At 33.0% G+C, this 16,008-nt stretch overlaps 1 protein-coding gene across 8 annotated transcripts in view; it reads left to right on the top strand.

The window, feature by feature from the left end:
- Positions 1-16,008, top strand: part of LOC106504983 (platelet glycoprotein 4-like) — a 55,946-nt gene that overhangs the window by 5,956 nt on the left and 33,982 nt on the right. For 5 of the 8 annotated variants that reach the window (XR_002335884.1, XR_002335885.1, XR_002335886.1 and 2 more), the window contains exon 1: positions 11,211-11,306. The gene's annotated coding sequence lies outside the window, so the exon portion shown is untranslated. Of the gene's footprint in view, positions 1-3,628; positions 3,686-3,786; positions 3,948-11,210; positions 11,307-16,008 lie in introns of those variants that run through there. The other 3 variants (XR_002335891.1, XR_002335890.1, XR_002335889.1) reach the window with 3 other exon arrangements.

Below are 16,008 nucleotides of genomic sequence, written 5' to 3'. Positions count from 1 at the left end.
GGAGAAAATTTTTTGAACGTGGGAAAACTGCTTGTAACTGATCCTAAGCATAACAAATTGTGGTAGTGAGTGGAGAGGATAAGGACTATTTTCAGTATGTTTCTGATTCTTAGGGGACTTGTGATTTCACTGGATGGAGAATAAATATAAAAATGATGAAATAGCAGAAAAAAGTGTCATAGGATTTTACATGAGTTATTGCCACATGACTGGTTTAGACAATTATCCTAGGAGAGAAGTAGTTAAAGAAATCTGGGAAGTAAATGAGATTAGAGTTCTTCCTCTAAAGGGAGGATAGAATTTGAATTTAATAATAACAACATCTATTGAATGCTTTCTCTGTGCTAACACTGTTCTAATTGTTTACATTTAGTAATTCCTATAACACCCCTAAGAGATAAATATGTAACTAAATGATGTTCCACTTTGATTTTCAAAAATACTAATGTCATGTATTTCAACCTAATAATATTATTCTTATTATCCCATATTATAGATACGGAAACTGAAGTACAAAGAAATTACACAACCTGCTCAAGTTTAAATGGATAAAACATGACCAGACCCAGACTGGAGAGCAAACTCACAACCTCTAGTTTCATTGTTAACCACTGCATTCTAGGTTCTGAGTGAAGACAATGTACTTGGTCAGGCTGGGAGTAGGATGAGGAAATCTACTCAGAGATTAAGATATGCTATACATGATCCTGTCCCTTGGTCCTCTGCAAGATTCTTGAGACATGGGACAATGTATTTTCTATTACGTACCCTACATAGTCCACACCATAGGAGGATATCAAGGACATTTTAGCAGTTACAGTGAAGTTGCCCATCATGTTGGTGAAGAGCTATATTTCCATAGCAGCAATAATCAAGTGATCATGTGACTACATAGAAGATATTACTGCCCCAAACATGTGCTTTCAAATGAATGTAGCAAGGTTTCTAGGCTTTCAACCCAGCTGGAGACCATGTCCTGTGAGAGTCATCAGGCTGGAATCCAATCATTACCATGCGTGGATACTCTGAATACTTAAAGTCAGGGACAGATACTGCTGTTCGTATCAGCCAAGTGAGAGAAACATAAAGTTATATTAACTTTTCTGTATACATAATTATCAATTTTGTACTTCACGTTTAGCAAAAGTTTTACAATATAGGCCAGGCAGTACAAAGTCAATTTAAAATCAAAGCCTCTTATACTCACAGTGGCATAAATACTTTGATTCATTTTAAATTAGAGGAACTTATGATATCTTTATCCTTGGTACTCAAAGAGGCTTATACAATTTTCTAGTGCATATGTTAGTGTTACATTCTGAGGAAATGCATTCCTATTTTGTACTATTCAATATTTTTCTTTTTTCTTTTTTTCTTTTTTTTCTTTTTTTTTTGGTCTTTTTGCTATTTCTTTGGGCCACTCCCGTGGCATATGGAGGTTCCTAGGCTAGGGGTCGAATCGGAGCTGTAGCCACTGGCCTACGCCAGAGCCACAGCAACGCGGATCTGAGCGCATCTGCGACCTACACCACAGCTCATGGCAACGCCGGATCCTTGACCCACTGAGCAAGGGCAGGGACCGAACCCACAACCTCATGGTTCCTAGTCGTATTCATTAACCACTGCACCACAACGGGAACTCCCTCAATATTTTTCTATTTGTCTATGAACAATTCATGGTGTTAAGGAAACTATACAAAATTTTATAATTACAAGAGAAATGCCCTGATTCTCCATTATCTACTTCTATATTGTCATACAAAATAGAATCAGACATCTGTTTCTCTAGGACCTAAAAAAATGGGTGGGATTAGATGATCCTAACTCAACCTGCTGATAATTTAGTGCCTTTATTTCAAAGTGTTTCGACTTTCACATTTAAAATAATAATAATAAAATATCTGGAGTTCCTGTCATGGCTCAGCAGTAACGAAGCTGACTAGGATCCATGAGGATGTGGGTTCAATCTCTGGCCATGCTCAGTGGGTTAAGGATCCAGCATTGCTCTGTTTGTGGTATGGGCCAGAAACTACAGCTCTGATTTGACCCTAGACTGGTAACTTCCATATGCCATGGATACAGCCCTAAAAAAGACCACATAAATAAATAAAATAAAAATATCAGGATCAACAAATAAGACAAAGTGATTCATGGCCTGTAGAAGAAACTCATGATAGACTTGCAAGGTCTACTTAAATGAGATGCACAAGCATTACAGTTAGGGAGTTTTCTGTTCTGTCACATATATTCTATCACAATCCCTTTTCAATTCCATAAACATTTGAGTTCTACTCATTAAGAACTGAAAATGTCTTGAGAGTCACATGATAAATAATTGATATTGTATTTGTCCTTAAGATTCTTATAGTATGAGAGTAACCATGTATATGTGTGTATGTTCCTGTGAGTTCTCTCCTCCTCAAGTCGCTTGTAATGGGGTAAACTAACATAGTTTTCAGCTTCTATATATATTTCAGCTATAATACCCTCATCATTTAGGGTAAAAACTTTTACATTTACAAGAATAGCCATATTACTTTATATGCAATTTTGTCTATTTTTGACCTTGCTACATAAATAAGACTTTTGAAGAGCAAATAAAAGTTTTTCAAGGCCAATTATTTGCACATCACATTAGCAGCTTCCTTGTATCAGTGTAAAAGGATTGCAACAGCACAGGATTTTGTAAGGCATTTTAGTTGATGCCTTGTTCTTTTCTAAAGAATTCCCTTACTCTCTGCATTAAGTAATAAAGTATACTGAAGAAATGAAACTTAATTTGACTTCTACCAAGTAAGTGAAGAGGTGACAGGAAAAAAAAAAATTAAAAAAAAAAGCCCAGTGTATAGAGGACTAGCTTAAGGGTGGAGACTAGGATCCTTGTCATGATTCTACTTGTCTAGGTTACCGTGGGCCAGCCATGGTTTTCGACCTCAGCATGCTTTCCTAGAAAGTGTGCTTAACTCAGTGTCTTTCCTGATCCGTCATTCTCAAATGCTGCTCCAGTTGAAGGAAACAAGCAGTCCCATAGCGAAGCACAAGAGCCAATTTCTCATGTAGGTTTCTGATTCTGTCATTGGTATTTTTTATTTCCCTATATTCATCACAAGGCATCAAGGATTTTTAATGGATTTTGCAGAAGAATAATAGTACACTTACTTATTTTATCCTTTTATCTAAAAAATAGTAACCTAATATTATGTCTTAGCTATTTCATTTTTGGAAACATACTGCTAGGCTGTTGCAATGTTTAAGAGTCGGGAAAGCACATTGAGCAGGTTTGGAAGGGGAGATCAAATGTGGTTTTTCTTAATGTAACAATGCTGTGATCTTCTCCTGAAGTGACTAACTGCTAAAGAAAGAAAAGGCATGAAAACACTAGGTTTTATCTCATTTTTTTCTTTCTGCCTCTTAGTCCACTACTGAGGAGAAGAAGAGTTAATGGTTGTCTGATAGAATTTTTGGGAACTTTTATAAGTGCTTAATATCATGTTAGAAATGTCACAATATTGCCTTAGAGTCACTCTAAAGTTTGCCAATGGTGGCCTTAAAATCAGCAGACATGTCTGCAGCATTACACAATGATTCTCTCTGTAAGAGGTTAACTGAAAGAGAACTGCTATAATTTGTTGAAAACATTTTTGTTGTGAGTATGTGGCAGTTTGCAAAGGTGCTTATTTAAAAGGTCCTTTAGCTTGGTCCTTTCATTGATTAACTAAAGGTTTATCTCCCGCAAGTGCCCATATTTATTACAAAAAAAAAAAAAAATCGTTTTCTTTTTCATAGGAAGCTGTCCTTGAAGAAGGTACAATTGCTTTTAAAAATTGGGTTAAAACAGGCACAGAAGTTTACAGACAGTTTTGGATCTTTGATGTGCAGAATCCAGAGGAAGTAGCAATTAATAGCAGCGTAATTAAAGTTGAGCAAAGAGGTCCTTACACGTACAGGTAAGCAAGTCGCCATGGATGGGTGGCACTCTTTCCTTGACCATAATATTTCTGAAAAGTTTTCATTTAACAAATTGCCATTGTACTGAAATGTACTTACTAATTTCTTGCCCTAATATACATTGAAATTTTTTCTGCCTACCTAAAATCCTAACCTAAGGATTTAATGATGATAAGAAATGCAGATTTTTATTATGAATTTGCCAGCATTAATTAACTTCCTTAGATTTAGGAATTTACAGGTGCTGTACACTTACAGCATATATTGTCAACAACTCAAAAATATGCATTCAAAATGGAAAAACTATCAAAATTTTAAAAACCAGAGAGTATTTTAAAAAGACTAAAATTGAATGTGTTGGTTATATGAGTGGTTTTCAAAGTACAGCTCCTGGAACAGTACTATCAGCATCACCTGAGAAATGCAAATTCTCAGGCCCCATCTTAGACCTAATGATTCAAGAGAACCTGGATTAGACCCTGGTAATAAGTTTACAAACATAATGGTTGAATTTCAATACATAATTTTGAGAATCCCAGGAAGAAACTGATTTTAATAGCTATAATACCTGCTAAGGGTTTCTCTCCAAACTAATTTGTATTAGTTTGGAGAGAAGCCCAGGTTGTATGGGTGTTTTATTTATTCAGTAGTTTTATTCTTATCTTTTCCTCATTACTGGGACTAAATAAACTACATCTTTATCTCATATGCCTTAATAGTTTAACGTACTTTTTAAATAGAATTTTAGGTTATTAGAACTAGAAGGAAATAATTAACCAGAACATTCATTTGTAAATTAAAATTATAAAACTGATACCAGAGCATATGAAATGATTAGCATATGTTCACACAAACTTAGAAACTGATAACTCTAGATTTATAATAGACTTTCTCCTATCTAAAATACAGAGTGTCTTTTCTAACTATCAAGTAGGAAAAGAGAAAATTGAGATGCTGAAAATCCTAACTTTATCCAAGTCTAGAAATATATTTAAATTATCTATATGGGAATAGAGTTAAGTCCTAATGCATCATTTGTTATACAAATGCTGATTTTTCCTCAATAATAATCTAACTAGGTAAACCACTGGTCAATCATGTCATAAAATTTACTATTTGTATGATTTCTTATAATTCAGTTTTACTTGCCCATTTGTTTTATATTTATATATTTTATCCCTATGCATTATGTTTTAATTTTAAAATTAAATAAATTATATAATTTTATTTCCTCTCCATGGCATTATATTTCTAGATTGGAATTCACCACATGACCTAATAATAGATCAAAGCATAATTGTTTTAGAAATCATGACTAATTGAGCTAATTCACGTAAGGAAAGAGGAATACTTATTAGAATTGAGAATTCATCACAGATGTATTATTATTTTTGTCTAGAAAGGTTATTTTTTACTTTTAAGTGTGTTAATGGGGTGTGAGAAAACATACACATGTATTGAGTCCTATCCTAGTCCTGCTCGGAGAGTGTAAGCTAATATAAATTTTATTCTTAGAGCTTTAACCCATGTCTCTAAGGATGTCAAAGGGTGTGGGATAGATATAACTGATTTATTTGGAAAAGCAAAGAGGGGAGGCGAAAAAGAAGTTGGATTGCAGCAAAAGTATGTCAACAATAAACTCTTTATCTAACAGAGTTAAAGGATTTTATGATCAACCACGAGTCATCTTGTCTCATGAACTCCAAAAGGAGTCCTAGTGTCTGTTCAGATGCCTTAATATAATGGGAGAACGAATTTTCAGAAAAAGTTAATAGTTGAGTCTTCCATGTGTGAGAACCAGCCTTTCCATGAATTGTACTATGAAACAGTTAAAACTGAAGATGGAGGAGGATGTCCTTCCTCAAAGAGAACCAAAGGCTGTTTGCTTTTGACTGTTAAAGTGACCTTGATGGGAACTTTGATTGACAGGGCATGACAGGGTCAAAGCATGAAATTGCCTGGATGAGATCCTAATCATACATATTCCAACCCACACCATCTCTATGAAGACCTAGTAATTCTTCAGAGTATTCTCAGATCTACCATAAACATTTTTTAAAAAAACTTTATTTTGGCAGGATTACTCTAGAAAGCAGTCCTGGCCTAAATTAGGTAAATTCCTCTCTTTGACCTATTAGTTTACATTTTCTAAAATCCTTAATATTCTAATTTTCAAATAAAACTTGAGTGATTATGTTCTCTTTTTAAAAATGTATTCTGAACAGGTCACAGCTTGAAGGATTCTCTCTTAGTGGGTCCATCTACTATAGAATGTTTAAGTACAAACAAGTATGTAGTGAGAATTATTCTATTATTCAACAGATTATATATAAATGCTCCTGAAGATTAAACTATTTCATTTTAAATGTTAATATATTATAGATAATTTAAAAATACAATCGTATAAGAGAAAATAGAAGTGACTAGTAATAGACTGTGCAGAGGGTTACGATTCAATTATTATTATTCTTGTTATGTTTACAGTACTCCAAGAAGAATAAATAGAAAACATGAAGAACTCTGTTAGAAATAAGATATATTTCTATCATTTGTGAATTTTCTTTTTAAATGATTAATTTATTCATTCAAAAGTTTATTGAGACACTGTGCTTAGGGATGAAAACACTCATGATTTATCCTACAAGAATTTATATTATTTATTATATATGATTGAAATCAAGTGTGGTTTTTTCTGTTTTGTTTTATATATTTGGCCCATTTTTTTTTATTTATCTAGTAACAACAGGTCACTACTGTAACCTTATGAATAGACATTCAGATATGTGATAGAGCAATGAATAATGTAACATTTATATCACCTCAAAATATATGTGTCTTCATTAGACTATGTGGCTTAACTCTAAACTTTAATAATTGTGATATTCTGTATTTTGTCTTTAAATGATGCCTTGAAATTTTCTTTTAAAGGTGAATTAGAAACTCCATTTTAACCTCTTAAATTTCACTGGCATTACTCTATACTGTCATTCTTTTGCAATATTATCTTTTTAGTATGTATGAATATAATTTGTTATTCCTGTATGTGAAGCCTCTCCTTGCCAAATAAAGCAGGTATAACCTGACATTGATTTAACACTACTATGAATGAAGAGCAGCGATTTAAAAAAAACATGGTTTATGCATGTGCAAAATATGTCACATCTCTGTGGTAGTACGCTCAAGATATAAAGGATAAAACAATTGTACCTTATGGTTTACATTGTAAATAATGTTTGAGATACTTTGCAACATATGTGTTTACAGGTCTTTAGAATGAATTTGTTTTATTTAATCTCAAAAAATTCTATTACTTGCCACTTACGGAATATGTTCATATGCATCCTTGTTCATTGTTTAGAGATCGTTTTCTTTTCTAATATCAGGTTATTTAAAATTGTTATTAAATTTGCACCAATTCTTCAAAAAGAATATTAAAGAAAGATATTTGACCAAGATATCATTTTTTAAAAAATAGAGTATAAGTTTCAGTTCATCTATCTGGGGTTTTAATCTTTTTTTGGCACATTATTAGCTGTGTGGCCTCAACTAGTTGTCTAAAGAACATAGTAAAGCCGTATGATAGGAAACAAGATAACATATGTGAAACACTTACTTTGACAATCAGCAGATAGTAAGCCTGGATACATGCTAACTCTGTTACTGTATCATCGTCATAATTTATCAAATTGCAATGCATATGATACTGAATTGTTCTCATTTGCTCAACTGTAAACAGGGAATGACTCACTTAAAATTTTTTACCTAAAAAAAATTTTTTTATTACTACATAGGATCTGCATACAGCTTTACATTTTAGAAATTTAAATCTAACCACATGATTGATCTTTAGCTTGAGCATATAGATAGACTCTGTTATTGTCTGGAACAAGAAAGGAAATCAGGAATATAATGAGGTGTTGCTCTCATTTCACAAAACATACAACAAAGTTGTTGAAAGAAGTTGGGTCTTGTGATTCTTCTTTCAGAATTTTTATTATGCGTATGTCAGATTACAAACCCTCAAGGGAAAAAGTGAAAAAAAATACTATCACAATAATTAAAAATCTAAGTGCCTATATAATTTTAAAAATAGCTCATATTTCACTCAATTAAATATTTACCAATAAAATAGATCTTTTTAAAAATTTAGAAGTTGAGTATAAACCAGTTTGATAATATATGGAGAAAAGAGTTTACACTATCCATGATATGAGAATATCTCTGAGGCATCTAATGTTAAAAGAGGCAACTCGTATAAAGTATGAGTCACTGTATTAGTCCAATATGCATATGTATAGAAGTTTAAAATTCAAAAAAAAATTAAAAGGATTGGTACATAATACAATGGACAACTACTCAGCCATTAAAAAGAATGAAATAATGGCATTTGCAGCAACAAGGATGCCACTATAAATTCTAATGCTAAATGAAGGAAGTCAGAAAGAGAGAACAAATACCATGTGATATCATTTATATGTGGACCTAAAATATGGCATAAATTAACATTTCTACAAAACAGGAATAGACTCATGAATATGGAGAGCAGACATGTAGTCACCAAGGGGAGGAGGGAAGGAGTGGGATGGCCTGGGAGTTTGGGGTTAGTAGATGCAAACTATTACATTTAGAATGGATTAACAATAAGTTCCTACTGTACAGCACAAGGAACTATTCCAAACTCCTGGGAAAGATCGTAATGGAAAATAATACAAAAAAGAAATATATATATATATATGTGAGTCACTTTCCTATGCAGCAGAAATTGACAATGTGGTAAATCAATTATACTTTAATAAAAATAAAAAAATTCATAAAATTACTTAGGTGGGTAGTAGTGGGGACATACTAAACATAGGCCCCTTCTGAGGTATAGAATTGGTGGTGGAATGAGACCTCATTTTATAACTTTTTTATAATTTTCAATAATTTTTACTTGTTGATATTACTTTAATAAATCCTCTAAAATAAAAAAACCAGTGATCACCATAGCAATCATTTATTAAACAAATACTCTATGTCAGGCTCTGTGTTAAGTCCTTCATATTACCATGCTCCATCTTCATTAACAATTCTGAGAAGGAGCTATTTCCACTATGACTAAGAGAAGTAAGTAAGGTTGTTAGCCACATGTCATACACTTTCAGAAAGGATGAATTCCAAATTCTGACCTAAGTCCATTCACATCTATAACAAATGTTCCTCTCAAAGCAATGTATACTTATGGTATGAAAAGCAGCATAGTAACCTCTCATTTTTGGTCTCTTACTCTTCAAATATTTTTGTTATATTTGAGGTTTCATATTAGCTGATTGTATGAGACTGCTCTGTGCTTGGGATACAGCGTGAACTAAATAGTAGAGCTCTAGGACCGTTGAGATCGAGCGGAAAAAAAAAGCAATATGTTTGGTGCTGATCGTTGCGTAACCGAGCGGAATGAAAGGCGGGGCTGATGGAAGAAACATTTGAGCCTTGAAACAGCTCTGTCTGTTGCTCGCTACTGTTATTAATTTTTTATTTAGTTTCTTCATGTTTTGTTAAGAAAAGATAATTTACATAAACTAGTCAATATAGTTAGCTTAATATGGATTCTTTGATGATCCAACCTGTTTGTCTTTCAGAAAGTTTCCAAGCTGTGTCGCCGACATTAGTATATTGACAATTTTATCTTTATCTACTAATTTTGCCTAGTGCTATAGTGGATTTACATAAGGCAAGATATACCCTCTAGAAAACCTACCCCTTCAAAATACTGCACATACGTCATCTTTTTAAAATGAAAACCCCAACTTCATTACTCAGAAATGGGTATAGATAGCATTTTTCTGTTTATTGTTCCAGGTGAATATTTTTCTCAAAATATAAATATACGGTTGCAGATTTTATTTAGCTATGCGTTTTCTGGGTTTGTGACTAAGCTACTCAGGAACTGCTGTCTATGGGAATGAATGCTTAATAGCTTCCTCTGCCTCCAGACAGAGGATTCAGATGACATTAGGCCACTGATTATAATGATCCAAGTAGCTCAGTGTCAACTTAGGTATCTATTTTGCATGTATTTTTTTTTGAAATCCTTTAACAGTGTTCATATTTTCATTATAACTTAACTATCTTTCAAATACATAAGATATGCTGTTTAAAATAGGTCCTATCTGAACTCCTGTATTGGTGAGCTATTTCTGAAGTGTCACACTGGAGGTATGTGTATTGTGTGCATATGTGAAAATTAAGGCTGAGAAGAAAATATGTCAAGCAGCTTAACTACAAGAGATATCCTTAATCAAAATATTAATTGAATTAGCCTTTATACTACATTTTACTAATGGAACAAAGATAAATGGTTACAATTATAAGGAAATCATCTTTAAATTAACTGAAATCATCATAAATTCTTAATGAAAAAACATAAATCATGAGATTACACAGTCTATTTTTACTTCATCATAATTTAGTGGTCTGATCCCAAATTTTATAGCATTATAATTTCTAAATAAATGTCTCAGTCAAAATATACGAGGAAAAGAGCAATAGTTGGAAAAAAGTGTTTGCATTTCCTTCCTGTTGTATAGAACAGGCTGCAAATGAAAAGATTCAACATATGCCAGAAGGACAGCATAAGCAATCCATGAGCCACTGGTTTAATACAATCTAATGAATGGAATATATTTCTGCTATTGTTTTCAATATCAGAATAATAAATTCTTGTCAAGTTTGTTATATATGATCTACTCATTCCACTAAGAATTTCTCCTAATCTTTACGAAAGAACCTTATATTATATAAACATAACCAGACTGACTAGGTTGAATATATACTGTATATACTGCCACAACCTAGTTGATTTTTAAAGAATTCCATGAGTCAGATGCCCATGGCAAATGAACAACATTGCTCTTGAACATAGTGAAAAAAATATATGTGCGCGCCCACACACACACACACACACACACACACACACACACGGAGACCAGTAAGGAAGCAATGCCTATCACAGAAACTAGGCACTGGCTATATTACATATCTTCTTTTCAACGTTAGATTATCTAAAAGTTATTAAAAATGAAATTGAAAATAAAGTACTCTTTTGTAAATACTTCAGTGTTTTCAATGCTGTTTATAAGATAGGATTTAGGCATAAACTCAATATTATGAAAATGGAATTTCCTTTAAATAGTGATTATAACTTGATGATATTAGAGAGTAGTCTAGTTTTAATTTTCAGAGAATGTATTTTCCCAATTTATTCATATTTTTCTGTTTTGACAGATATCTTACAAATGATTAGAAGAATTGATTCCTTCTGAGACCTCATCAGATCATTTCCTGCAAAATCCTCATCTTGCTGTCTACTTGTGGAAAAGGTTAGTAAAGAAAACATCTGTCACCTTCTTAGAGCTTCACATTAGAAGGAAAAGACATCCATCAACATTCAGTTTGTAGAAGAATTCCAGACAGGGTGCATATGGTTGTGTTTGGAGGGTGAAAATCCCAAGTGTCCCAGGCTGAGGGAAGGTAGACAGTGTGAGTACAGTTAGCATGTTCTTCTTCAATAAGGTTTCGGTTTGTTAATGATCACTAGGAAGAAAATTTATAAGGGGGATTTGAAGAATGAAAATGAACGTGACAATATTTATATTTCTACCACTGCTAGTAGTTCATAGCCAGAAAGGAGAAGACCTAGAAAGTTTTGTAAAGCAGAAAGAAAAGCATCTGTTTATTTATAACTGGACAAGTGATCTGCTTCAGCTGCGTGTTTTCTTTGTATTTGATCTTTTTTTATTTACATAATGGTTTTTATTTTTTTATTATAGCTGGTTTACTCAGTGTTCTGTCAATTTTCTACTGTACAGCATTGTGACCCAGTTCACATACATATACAGATTCTATTTTCTCACATTATAATGCTCCATCATAAGTGACTAGATATAGTTCCAGTGCTATACAGTAGGATCTCATTGCTTATCCATTCCAAAGGCAATAGTCTGCATCTATTAACTCCAAGTTCCAAATCCATTCCTCTCCTTCCCCCTCCCCTTTGCTTTTCCTACCGATGTTTAAGCTTCTATTTTATGATCTCCTTCTAATAACAGAAACATACCTCTTGGAACCACTTACTTAGACCACATAGTTTGAAAAAGCAGGTGCTGAATTTAGTTTTCATGAACAGAAAAATGTGCTGTGACAGAAACTCTGGCTCATTGCTGTGCTGTGATTGGTGCATTCCTGGCCTTATTAGGAGTATTCTAATGCCAGTTGGAGACATGCTTATTCAGAAGAATTAAAAAGGCACAAGTAGCATCCAGAATTTTTCTAGTCATTCTGATTCATTCTATTTTCTCTCCTTTTGGCTTGGTGTTCCTCTTTTATATTTTATGGCAATTCTCAATTTTGTGTCTCGAACACAAGGGTTGTTATGAACACTGAAACTGTATGATTGAGAAATGCTCAAAGTGTGATGTATATTCTGTATGAATGCGCTGTAATCTTAAATCTAATATCTAAGTTCTCATTAAAAAAAATTATTTTAGTTATGGGAGTTCCCATCGTGGCACAGTGGAAATGAATCGACTAGGAACCATGAGGTTAAGGGTTCGATCCCTGGCCTCGTCAGTGGGTTATGGATCTGGCATTGCTGTGAGCTGTGGTGTAGGTCACAGACGTGGCTCAGCTCCCCCCGTTGCTGTAGCTATGGTGTAGACAGAGGCTACAGCTCGATTAGACCCCTAGCCTGGAACCTCATATGCCATAGCATGGCCCTAAAGGCAAAAGACAAAAGACAAAAGACAAAAAAAAAAAAAAAAAAAATTGTAATCATGCAAATTAGTGGAAATAATTGCTTTTAATGTATTCAAAGTGTATGCTGATATGCTATGAATAAAAAAATTAAGTGTATTTGTTAGGATATCTCTTTCAGTAGTTGCACTTTTGATAATACTGAGAAAATAAATCGCATTTCATGTATATGCATATATAAAATGTAAATTAATTGTGTTTAATATTTATGTAGGTACATTGGCAACTCTAGTTTTTTTTTTTTGGTAAGCTGCTTTGTATAGTATGCCCATAGTGATTGTCTTGTAAATGTTTCCTATTGAGGAAGTTTTATATTGAATCTTAGAAATACTTTGAGATGTTATGTACATATAAGTTGACTCCAGTTTTACCTTTGAAAAACTGACTATATATATATATAGACTTTGCACAACAGCTAGAATATAGTTTTCACCCCAGTTCCTTCCGATTCCTCTGGAATTCCTTTTCCTGCCAAAACTGTTATCTGTCTTATCCATTTGATCATGTTTGACACATCTTTTCTTAGTAGGAATATAAAATAATTGTATATATTATGATCTAATATTGTCTCCTTCCTTGGAATTTCCAGTTATCTTACTATTTTTAGTATAGTTCAGTCGAGACAGATGGGTGATTGTAAGGTAGGAGTTGTCTAACAGTGTGAAGGGAATCAGCATTGTTTACACCCTTTCTTCTCTATAAACTGTTTCTGTTCTGTATCTTCTGTGAAGATAAAACAGGGTCCACAGACAGACTATAACTTATCTTTTGGAAAATCTTCAGAATAAGGATGTACAATATCTTCCAGTGCACAGCATTTTAGACAAGATATTTTTCTGATATGTAATTTATGTTCAGTAGCTGATACTGATCATCTATTTTTATTATTATTATTCACAATATTAGTGCATATAGACTGTTAGATTGCACAGGAGGTGTTAGCATCTATTTTAACTGTTGAATATTTATCTCCAAGTTCTATAATTATCTTGAGGAATAAGAGTTCTAAGGCATCAACAGCTTGCTTTTGTACAGAGGCTAGGGAGAATAAAATAAATTTTTTTTCATCACATATACAAATTTTATTAGGAAAGCATATTTAACAAAACATACAGACCTGAATTGAATTCTAGAATTGAATTCTAAATGTGGAATATGGAACATAAATGTCATTTAGAAAGAGAATTTCTCAGAGTATTCAATAACTTCAGGATGAAGGTGAGACAAGTTGTATTTTGAAGTATAAAATTCTGAAGTCTAAGAAGGATGCAATAAATTGTCAAAGATTGATTACTACTATAGAATGGGGTAGAAATGCAACTAGTGTTGTGAAGAGGGAAAGAAGAATATAGAATGTGAGAAAAATAATATTAACAAGAGAGATAGAAAGACAACGACATGTGTTTAGGTTTAGGAAGCTTTGGGCATCAGGCAGAATAACATTTAATTTAATGGTATGATAGGTAAAAGTAGATGGTGTAAGTTTTCGGGTAGGTGTCAGATAGAACAAAATCTACATTTAGAGACTAATATCAAATATACTATATACTAATATACTGCATAACAATATCCTAATATACCATATCTTACATTAACATGCTAAATAATAAAGCATCTATTTAGTGTTGCTAGAGATTCATATATACTAATCATTTAATCTTTACAAACATCTATGAGAAAATTCTATTATTTTGCCCATTTTACAGTCACAAGACTGTCAATCAAATTGCCAGTTCACCTGGCCAAAGGAAGAAGAGTCAGTTTCCAAACCTAGGCAACCTGAAAGCAGAGAGTGAATGAGGTGCACAGTCTTGTACTCTGTAATTCTACAACACAAAGTATTGGAAAGTAAGGAGACCAAACCAGGAAACCCAGGAAAAAACTCTGTAGGACATAACCACTTTCAAGGAGAATTTAAAATGCTGTTGTAGTTTGACATAACAAAAGGCACTCTGCCTGGTGTGGGGAGCACACAGAATTGAAGGGTGATGGGGTGCAGAATTGAAGGGACTGAATAGGAAGAGAGGAATAAAAATAACAAACTGCAAGATGTGTACCTGAGTTATTGATAGGAATCTGTATCTTAGGAGAAAAGGAGAGAGGTTTTATAGTGTATATTTCAAAGGTCAGAGCTCAGAGAATTTGATGATTACTATGGAGATTACAGATAAAAGCAAATAGACTTGCTTTCTAGAGAGTTTGAAGGTAGGAATAAAAGAGCAGAGAAATTACTAAAGGATTTGTGCATTCAGGGGTAGGTAGGAAAACAAAAACAGGAAAAGGAGAGCAATGATTTTATATAATGAAATGAAAACAAGAGTAAGTTTTTGGAAGTTAATGGGAGGTGGAACTCAAGGAAATAGAGAATAGATAACTTCAGGCAGATGAAAATTAAGGAAATAAGAGAATATGGGCACTAATGATTAGGAAAGTATAATTTCAGTAGGATAATAAGCAGGAATGAAATAAATAGAGTGCTTTTTCTTGTTTTTGAAATGAGGGTTATCTGCAGTCTTGACACTGCATTGTAATCCAGCTGAATATTCACAGACTAAGACATCATTAGAATCCCTTCAGGGATCAGGGGTCATGGGTACTTTAAAGACTAAGGCTGATTTTGCTCTCAGAATTCCATAGAGCCACATAACCCTGTCCATTTCAATCACATAAAGATGCTGGAACTATTTTTATTTAAGTAAAACTATATCATTTTTATTTAGTTTACAAAAGTATTTTTTAAATGATATTGGCATATATACAGAGATATATACATATATCTATATATCTGGCATACAGTAGAAATATATATACTCCAGTAGAAGTATATATACTAATATATATGTCTGGAATGCGGTAGAAGTCAATCTCTGAATTACGTGTAAACACAAAGAGCCAAGTCTTACCTCTGCTTCGGAAGCATTTAGGTTATGCTAAAATAAATGCTGTTACTTTACAAGTGTATACAAGTTCTAGTTTACTATTGTTTATTTATTATTGAAATTCATTGTAGATTGCTCACATTATTTAACTAATAGCAATTAGGAAAATCATTACTTGTATTCAAACACCATAAAAACTTGAACTGTGAAATTTTAAAAGATCAGAAAATCATCTCGTGTTGTAATCTAAATTTTTAAAGTATAGAATTGGGACTCTGTGATACCTACTGGTTCTAAAAGATGACACCTAATACCAGCATTTGAAAGGGCCGAAAATACCTTACAATTTACTTTGTATATACTTGGATGTATACATATACATACAAAAATA

Source organism: Sus scrofa, chromosome 9 (genome assembly GCF_000003025.6).
Source record: "Sus scrofa isolate TJ Tabasco breed Duroc chromosome 9, Sscrofa11.1, whole genome shotgun sequence".
Classification (NCBI taxonomy): Eukaryota; Metazoa; Chordata; class Mammalia; order Artiodactyla; family Suidae; genus Sus; species Sus scrofa.
This window is presented reverse-complemented; position numbering and strand designations above follow the sequence as displayed.